This window comes from Meleagris gallopavo, chromosome 1, assembly GCF_000146605.3.
Source record: "Meleagris gallopavo isolate NT-WF06-2002-E0010 breed Aviagen turkey brand Nicholas breeding stock chromosome 1, Turkey_5.1, whole genome shotgun sequence".
Taxonomy (NCBI): Eukaryota; Metazoa; Chordata; class Aves; order Galliformes; family Phasianidae; genus Meleagris; species Meleagris gallopavo.
The window spans coordinates 76,499,472-76,508,628 of NC_015011.2; the positions used below are offsets into that span (position 1 = coordinate 76,499,472).

The following is a 9,157-nucleotide window of genomic DNA, read 5'->3' on the forward strand; positions in this document are numbered from 1 at the left end:
AAAAAAAAATTGCTGACAAAAAATAAAGCATTTTTGTTAAGTGAGGGATATTTTTCTCTGATGAGTTAGATCTTAGCATTTCATCCCAACTCAGCCACCTTCCTTCAGAAAAGCTAAAGATGTCCCCATAATCAGCATACGTACTTTGAAGGAACTCCAGGAACTGGTATGATTCAATCCCTTGGTCATCATGAAATTCACACTTTTGGTGATGATTTTCATGACTTTATTGATTTTTAAAGCTTTGCATGTAAATTTTCTTGATGAACGATGCAGCAGCATTTTGTCAAACATGAGTTGCTGACAGCAATTGCATCGCCTTCCAATAACTTTTGTAAGTCCCCCTTTTTTAGCAGTTGTCACTGGGGCACCATCAGTATCTGTACCAGATATGTTGACAAAGGTTAAAGAAAACTGCTTTATTGTAATTGTTACTGCTTCACACAAATCAAGAGATTTAGTTGGGTCTTTTAATGGCACCAAAGAAATAATTTCTTCAGTGACACTCAGTAACTCCCTTGAAATTGATAAGCTGAGCCGTGTCTGTAGCACCAGTACTTTCATGTGCCACCAAAGCATAAGACCTGAAATTTGAAATTAACAATTTCCTATATGTTCAATTTGTTTGGCTATAGTCCAGTGGGACAAACTGATTTTAGAAAGATCTGCTTTTTTATAAAGACACATTATATCTGCCATGCTTTTCATACGTTGCTTAATAAACTCATTGTCAGTAAATGGCTTTGATTTTTTTTGGTTCAGATTCGCTACCACATAACTAGCTTTTACAATAGAGTCCATTTGAGTTGTTTGGTTTTTTGCTAAGGGATTGGTGTGCACCCAGGGCACGACCAGACCACTTGGTGGGGAATAGCCACCACCATCATGGCATGGGGCAGGGAGTGGGCTGCGTTGTGAGCTGTACTGGGCCACATGCAGGATGAAGGCCACAGGTTGGATGTGTGCAGTCTAGGGGATTTCTCTTCTCTTCTTTCAGGGGACAAAACTCCACATCACTGCACTATTCACTAATACTGTTCTGTTCACTTCTGCCAGCCTACGTAGAGATCAGGCAGTGAAGAGATACAGTCCCAGTATTCACCATTTTGCACACTTAGACAGTAAATACCAGATGGAAGAATAATACCAGAGAGAAGCTCTGCAGATATATTGATAAATTATCTATTGTGTTTCAGTATGTAACTCAACCTCTCTGTCTCTACTTCAGTCTTCCCTAAATGAAGTAATGTACACAGCACCAAAGTATTGATACAAATAGGTCGGGTTTGCTCAAGGAGTTGGTAGAGATCATATCATCTTCATGTTCTCAAAGCTATCTATGGCATACTATCGACTGTAAAATGAACTTTGTCTCTCAGTGTTAGGCCTCATGTTGTTTCCTCTTGTAATACAACTGCTTTCCACTTGTGTGATATAGGTAAGCAAATAATCTTGTAGAGGCTTGTTTAACCAGGAGTCGGGAATCTGAAACATGAGATTTTTCAGTGATAAGCAAAGGCAGTCTTTGAGCTGATGTGGGGAGCCTGCAGTCAAGGAGCTGGGACTTAAATACAGTGGTTGCCTGGAAGAAAGTCCCCAGGGCAGAAATGCTGAGGAAATGAAATGCAGTGAGGAGTACACCTCACAGATTATTCAGGATTGAGAGCATTAGCAGAGCTGAACAATGTCCTCAGGGCCCTATTAACAGGACAACATCACAGGGAAGTTCAAGAATATTGACAGGTCTTGTTAGGGAGCTCAGGACATATTTGAAGAAGTTTTGTAAGTGTGCATCCATGACAGGACTGTGTAGGGAGCTCCAGGCTGGACTACTGGGAGGATGGGGAAAGAGAAGTGACAGCAGAGCTGAAAAATGAAAGCAGAAATGCAATGGACAGCCTGAGCGGAAGGGATACAAGGGACGAGAATGTAAGAAAAACTTGCATTGCTACTGTCTGTTCTGTCATGATTTTTATTAATCTCTTCTCCTTTTGCTCATTTGCATGTTCTCTATCATGCCGTGTTCCTACTAGAAAGCTTTTTCAGCATCTGAGTATTTTAGGGATTTTATACCAATTTTCTGTTCTGATAATCCTTTTTTTTTTTTTCCCCTCTAAACGTGAAACATTAATATGAAGAGCATGGTTTCCATTTGTTATGTTATCCCTCCTGGTCTGTTGTTTATCTGCCTTTCAAATTACACTCCAGGTTCCCACCCAAGGAGCCTTTGCCTTGCTCAGCTCTCATCAGCCAGATGGACCCGTTTCATGGGTTTGTCCCTACCTGTCAACTCATGTGTTAGACTTACGATCTTTCTGGGGAGAAACTGAAAGGAACTTGAGGAGTAAAGAACTGAAGCTGGGCGGGTCTGGGGCAGGGAAATCAGTGAGAAGGAAGTTAGTCATAAGAATTACAGCAGCACGAAGTAATTGTATTGAGTGGCCTTAGACAAACGGGGAAACAGCAGCATGTAACCTGCAGGAAAAGAGTACCGCAGGGCAAGAGAAGTGGTGTAGTTCAGGTAAGAGAGAAAACAGCGTTGGAAGATTAGCTAATGAGTATTTACATATTTGAGAAGACTTTTATTAACATCAATTTGCCCTAAACTAGGATATAACTGCACCATAAAGTCTATATGCTTCTGTATGTATATGTATCAGCATCTGTACTTACTGACTTACTGATATAGTAATACATTTGGGGGGGGGGGAAGGGGGGGAAGAGGAAAGAAACAGAGATCTCCCTATTTGCAGGTTGGTTTAGTGAAATAACTGCCGGACCCATTTTGAACAGGAGGAAGTAAGTTCAATTTAAAACTAACCTCAGTTCACCAGTGATGCAGTGCCTGTCTATATAAGTAAGTACATTCAGTGCTTGATGAAATAGTATGTGCCGGGGTATCGATTCAGAATTAATTAGCATTTGATTCCTTCATTGTTACTTGATTGTAAGGATGGTAAATAACCTATCTAGCTATTTCTGTGTATTTATATGTTTTCATCTCTCTGTGTGTATGCGCACGCTATTGATTAAATTGTAAACAAAATCTCTGTTAAATGCACCAAGAATCATCTAAAAGTTAGGAACTTGTGAAGGTGAAGTTGTCTACACAGCTTCAGCTAAGTTTTAATATGGATGCATAACTGTGAAAGCGGATACAAATTGTGTTTCATAAGCCAATATACAGCAACATAATATGCCGTATTTTTATCAGCGGTGTTTTTTACAACAAGTGCTACGTATAGCTGTGGTCCTTTGAAAAACCCTTAACATTTTTTCTGTCCTGTCAGAGCTTTTGCTGTCACAGCGTTACAGAATATCAATATCAGATTTATAACTGTATCAGGTTCATACTAGGGTTTTATACAGGTTCAGTGCTTGCAAATACCACCAAAATCAGAGTTCAGTCAAACAAAAAGATATAGCATGGGTGGCACTTCTAAAAGTAGCCTTTGATTTTGAAATACTCAAAAGAAAGTCAAAGGCAAGAGTATGCTTGAGTGTCTGGCATCCAGACTTTTCATATTCCTTCTCATTAGAGGCTTCAGGTTAATGCATGCATTCTTTTTTTATTTATTTGTTTTTGTTTTTTAATTCAAACTTTTATTTTGCAGACTATCTGTAAGAAGTAATATTTTTGTGGCCTCATTTAAGGAGGAATGTGATCAGTATGATCAAGGTATATGTTAATAGTTCAGAAAATATACTAGGTCTTGTCTGCATCAGAAAAAAAATATTTTTATTTAAATCACCATTCGGTTTCTGTGCTGTTTCACAGTTCTGTAGTCAGAATTTTCTCAGGCTGCACGAATAAATTTGTTTTTTTTTTTTTGTGAAAGTATCTAAGTTTAAACAAAGCTTAGTGCCTTGAAATTTTGCATATCTCCATTGATGTGGTGCCAGTTTGAACTAACCTTTCTATAAAAGCACAGCAGTGCAGAGTGCTTTTCACTCATATTTCTCAGTGCAGTAGTGGCTGCTGACTTTGCTTGTTTTTAATTCTCCCTTGAAAAGAGTCAGGTTTGCTGTAAGTAATTCACCAGTTCAGATTGCGGCACGGATTACATTATTTGCTGTTTTCCCCATGGTTTAGCTCTTCAAAACTTATCATTCTGATTTTCTTTCACTCCTTAATATACTTTATTAGCAGCTAGCCTAGATTTGATGTTCAGATACCACTTCTAATTTTGGATCAAGTGAAAATATTGAGTCAATACATGATTTCTTTAAAACACTTTCTGTCTTATAAAACATTATGGCTGCCAGCTGGCACACAAGGGAGTTGAAGCACCAAATCTCTGTAGTTGAGGAATTACCAAAGCAAATACAGCAAGCTGCAGAATATTATTGTTAATCTCTGTTCAGGACAGTGGTGAGGCATTCCTGGTATGTTAAGAATTGATCTGACCAGTCCCAATTTCCCAATCTGAACAGCTGGAGATACTGCTCAGACTAAGCAGCTCAGAGGTTCCCTAAGGTGAACAATGAGATGGCTCAGTGTGTCAGGGAAAACTTGCAAAGTTGCCACAATCTGCTAGGCTACTGGAGAAATTGTCACTAAAATTTTCTGAAAGCAGAAGGGACAGGACATGCAGTCTAACAGGTGCAAAGCCATAGGCATATATCCTGGCATCAAGTTGTTAGATGTGAGACCTATCAGTTGTTTTTTTATTTGTTTTGGAAGCTACTGTTAAGCAGAATCGTCAGTGTTACAGGAAGAAATGTATTTCACTGTTTGCTTTTCCATAGTGATTTTCTTTTGCAAATTTCACATTCAGTGTCCACAACTGCCAGGTTATCTGAAGCCCAGAAACTGTGGTTTCACTGCCATTTTGGCATCTGCCATTTTCTAGTAGTTCCCCTCTCTTTTGGCTGCATGGCCTGAGTAGTGCACTTGCATATCATGTCTATCTAGGTCACGTTCAAAGGTCATATAAAAGAGAAGTAAAATAATAAAAGCAGTACAAAAGTGGTGACTGAAAAGGCATGAGATCATGGTTCTGCTGCTGCAAGAAATTAAATAGAATCACAGAATGGCCTGGGTTGAAAAGGACCACAATGATTGTCTAGTTTCAACCCCCCTGCTATGTGCAGGATCACCAACCTCCAGACCAGGCAGCCCAGAGCCACATCCAGCCTGGCCTTGAATGCCTCCAGCAATGGGGCATCCACAGCCTCCTTGGGCAACCTGTTCCAGTGTGTCACCACCCTCTGGGGGAAAAACTTCCTCCTAATATCTAACCTCCCCTGCCTCAGTTTAAACCATTCCCCCTTGTCCTATCACTGTCTACCCTCATAAACAGTTGTACTCCCTCCTGTTCATACGTTCCCTTCAAGTGTTTGAAGGCCACTATGAGGTCTCTCTGAAGCCTTCTCTAAGCTAAACAAGCCCAGTTCCCTCAACCTTTCTTCATAGGAGAGGTGCTCCAGCCCCCTGATCATCTCAGTTCCTCTCCTCTGGACCCATTACAAGAGCTCCATGTCTTGTGCTGGGGGCTCCAGGCCTGGATGCAGTACTCCAGATGGGGCCTCACAAGAGCAGAGTAGAGGGGGACGATCACTTCCCTCTCCCTGCTGGCCATTCCTCTTTTGATGCAGCCCAGAACACAGTTGGCCTTCCGGGCTGCAGGCACACACTGCTGGCTCATGTCCAGCTTCTCATCCACCAGGACCCCCAAGTTCTTCTCCACAGGGCTGCTCTCAAGGAGATCTTCGCCTAGTTTGTACAAATACCTGGGATTGCCCCGACCCAAGTGCAGCACCCTGCACTTGGCCTTATTGAACCTCATTAAGTTTTCATGGGCACATTTCTCCAGCCTGTCTGGGTCCCTCTGGATGGCTTCCCTTCCTTCCAGTGTATTGACTGCACTGTTCACCTTGGCGTCATCTGCAAACTTGCTAAGGGTGCATTTGATGCTATCGTGTATGTCATTGATGAAGATGTTGAAGAGCACCAGTCCCAAGACCAACCCCTGAGGGAAACTACTTGTGATCGGCCTCCACCCTCACACAGAACCATTGATCACAACTCTTTGGCTGCATCCAGCCAACCAATTCCAACTCCATCAAACAGTCCATCCTTCACTTCCATGCCTCGCCAAATTAGAGAGAAGGATACAGTGAGGGACCATGTCAAAGGCTTTGCAGAAGTCCAGGTAGATGACATCCATCGCCCTTTCCCCATCCACTGATGCCATCACTTCATCATAGAAGGCCACCAGATTGGTCAGGCAAGATCTTGATGAAGCCCTTCTGGCTGTCTCGGATCACCTCTTTGTCTTGTATGTGCCTCCTCCTCCTAGGAGGATCTGCTCCATGATCTTCCCAGGTACAGAGGGTGAGGCTCTCCGGCCTGTAGTTCCCCTGGTCTTCCTTTCCGCCTTTCTTAAAAATAAGAGTAATGTTTCCTTTTTTCCAGTCACTGGGGACTTCATTAGAGCCATGATTTTTCAAATATGATGGAGAGCGGCTTGGCAACCACATCAGCCATCTCTCTCAGAACCCTGGGATGGATATCATCCAACCCCATGGACTTATATACATTCAGTTCCATGAGGAGGACTTGGACTTGTTCCACTATTACAGTGGGATGGAATTCACTCCCCACACTTCACCTAGAGTTTCAGGGTCCTGGCAGACATGGGAAGCCTGACCACCTGTGAAGACCTAGGCAAAGTACTGAGTACCTCAGCTTTTTCTATGTCTGAGGAAACCAGCTCTCCATTATCCTTCATCAGAGGGGGAACATTCTCCTTGACCTGTCTCCTCCTGCGTACATACCAGAACCCCTTCTTGTTATCTTTCATATCCCTTGCCAGGTTCAGCTCCATCTGTGCCTTGGCTTTCCTCATCCTATCTCTACATATGCAGACAACAGCACGTGTCAATACAGACAACTGTATTCCTGCTAGGCTACACAACCCTGCTTCCACTTCCAGTACGTTTCCCTCTTTTCCCTCAGTTTAAGCTGCAGATCCTTGCTCATCCACATCAGTCACCTGCTTCCCCTGCTTGACTTCTTCTGCTGGAGGATGGAGAGCCGTTGCACTCAGAAGGGTGTCCTTAGAAGAGCTGCAGCTCTGTTCTGTACCCATGCCCTTAAGGACAGTTTCCCAGGGAATTCCACTTAGCAGTTCCTTGAGCAGCTGCAATTTTGCTCTCCTGAAGCTCAGAGTCCTGACTCTGCTTTTTGCCAGACCTGCATTCCTTCAGATCACAAACTCCACCAGTGCATGGTCACTACAACCCAGGCTGCCTCCAATCTTAACCTCTCTAATGCTCTCCTCCACATTGGTGAGCACCAGGTCCAGCAGGGCTTCATCTCAGGTTAGTCCATCTAATACCTGGACCAGGAATTTATCCCCAACAGACTCCAGGAATCTCCTGGACTGTCTGCCACCGCTGTGCCGCTATCCCAGCAGATATGTAGGTGGTTGAAATCCCCCATCTTGATAAGAGCCCATGAGCATGACACCTCCTGCAGCTGAAGCAAGAAGGCCTCATCAACAGGCTCCCCCTGATCGGGTGGCCTGTAGCAGACCCCAGTCACTAGATGCCCTTTCCTGGACTGATCCATGATTTTAACCCACAACCTCTCAACCTGATCATGGCTGTTTCTCAAGACACAGCTCTCTGCAATATATCCATTTCCTAACATAGAGGGCAACTCTGCCACCCCTCCTACCCTTTCTATCCCTTCTGGAAAGCCTGTAGCCATCAGTCAAAATAATAGGAGGTATCGTGATTAAAAGATTTATTTTGTTTTATCAGTCAGGCAGTATTCTAGACTGAAATAATTACTCAGGTGTTCTTTACCTGCCTTTTGGCTCATGACTCACTTGAAAAATGACTGACAGAATAGGAAAAAAATGTACCTGTGGCTCAATTCTGACACAGGGAATAGTATTACAATACAGCTTTAGACAAAATAGCTGTTCACCATCCTGAGTAGTGGGAGATCCGTTTTCCCTGCTTCTGAATGTATGTTCCTGCCACTTCCTCAAGCCTGTGCTGGCACTTGTCAAATTGCTTGGTGACACATGATAGGAAACTAATGTGGTAAATATTATTTGTACTGGCATAGAGGTTTGAATCAGTTTATCATGTGATCAGATGCATTGCTGAGAACAAAACAGTGGGAAGAGAGCAGAAAGGAAAGATACCCTTGTCTGGTTTTGTAGTGGTGAACCCTTAATTCAGCTTGGCTTCAGTCACAAAACCACAAAACCTCAGTGTCCCTTACTGGGCCACTGAACCAGTTTGTACAGTCCCCACAGCTGACGTCTTTTAACTACTTATTCCTGAACTGATGTTGTTCATTATGCTTTATTTAAATTACCAGAGTGGTAGAACAGCTTGATGAGCAAACAAACGCGACTGAAAACAAAACACCACCTTCTTCCACCAGTGCTCATCATGTTGTCAGATGTTCACTGTGGAGAAGTAAGCAGTCAGTATGAGCCAGATATGGGAGCTTACTCACTTGGCACTATCAGCAAAAGGATAGCTGTTGAACTACTCCATGCACAGTTTACTCAGAAGCCTCCTAGTATCAGTTTGCAGACAGTGTTGACTGTCTCTGCTAATGTTTTACTATATATCTCTTACAGTTCAAGGGCAGTTGCTTCTGCTATTTCTAGCCATGACACTCTTGGATATATATTTAGCTTGGACATAGAGTGTTGGATACAAGTAGTGGTCAAAGAAAGGCTTAACTACCATTGTTGTTACAGTCCATATGGAATCATGTTGTATCTCAACATTGTTAACAATAAATTGAGCATTGCCTTGTAAGTCACTGTATCTTTGCCACAGCAAAAACTATCACATCTTGCTGGATTTGTTTTATGAAAAGCCTGTTCTTGCACTCTGAGCTAGGGGCCCCCAACTGTTCTGGGAAACAGGTAGGCGTCTTTTCAAAGCTCTTCTGCAAGAACTTTGCACCCTCTATTGCATATCTTCATAAAGAACAAGCTTCTATTGTTCTCTTGTGTTGAGAAACATTGTTCTAGAAAAGCTAAGTAGTATTCTGGTCAGTGTACAAAGGGGAGGTTTTCAGAGCCTGAAACGACCCAGGAAACACTGTTATCTTGATCTTTGGCATTCTGAAAGTAGAGTGGCCTGATACCATGATTTTTACCTACCAAGTTTTGTTTTG

The 9,157-nt window shown here is 42.7% G+C and overlaps 1 protein-coding gene across 9 annotated transcripts in view; it reads left to right on the forward strand.

The window, feature by feature from the left end:
- STYK1 (serine/threonine/tyrosine kinase 1) overlaps window positions 1-9,157 on the forward strand; it is a 25,378-nt gene that overhangs the window by 3,563 nt on the left and 12,658 nt on the right. For 2 of the 9 annotated variants that reach the window (XM_010718556.3, XM_010718587.3), the window contains exon 2: window positions 2,754-2,857. The exons of 3 other annotated variants lie outside the window; for them this stretch is intronic. The gene's annotated coding sequence lies outside the window, so the exon portion shown is untranslated. Of the gene's footprint in view, window positions 1-2,389; window positions 2,522-2,753; window positions 2,858-9,157 lie in introns of those variants that run through there. 4 more of the 9 variants (XM_010718571.3, XM_010718603.3, XM_010718596.3 and 1 more) reach the window with 4 other exon arrangements.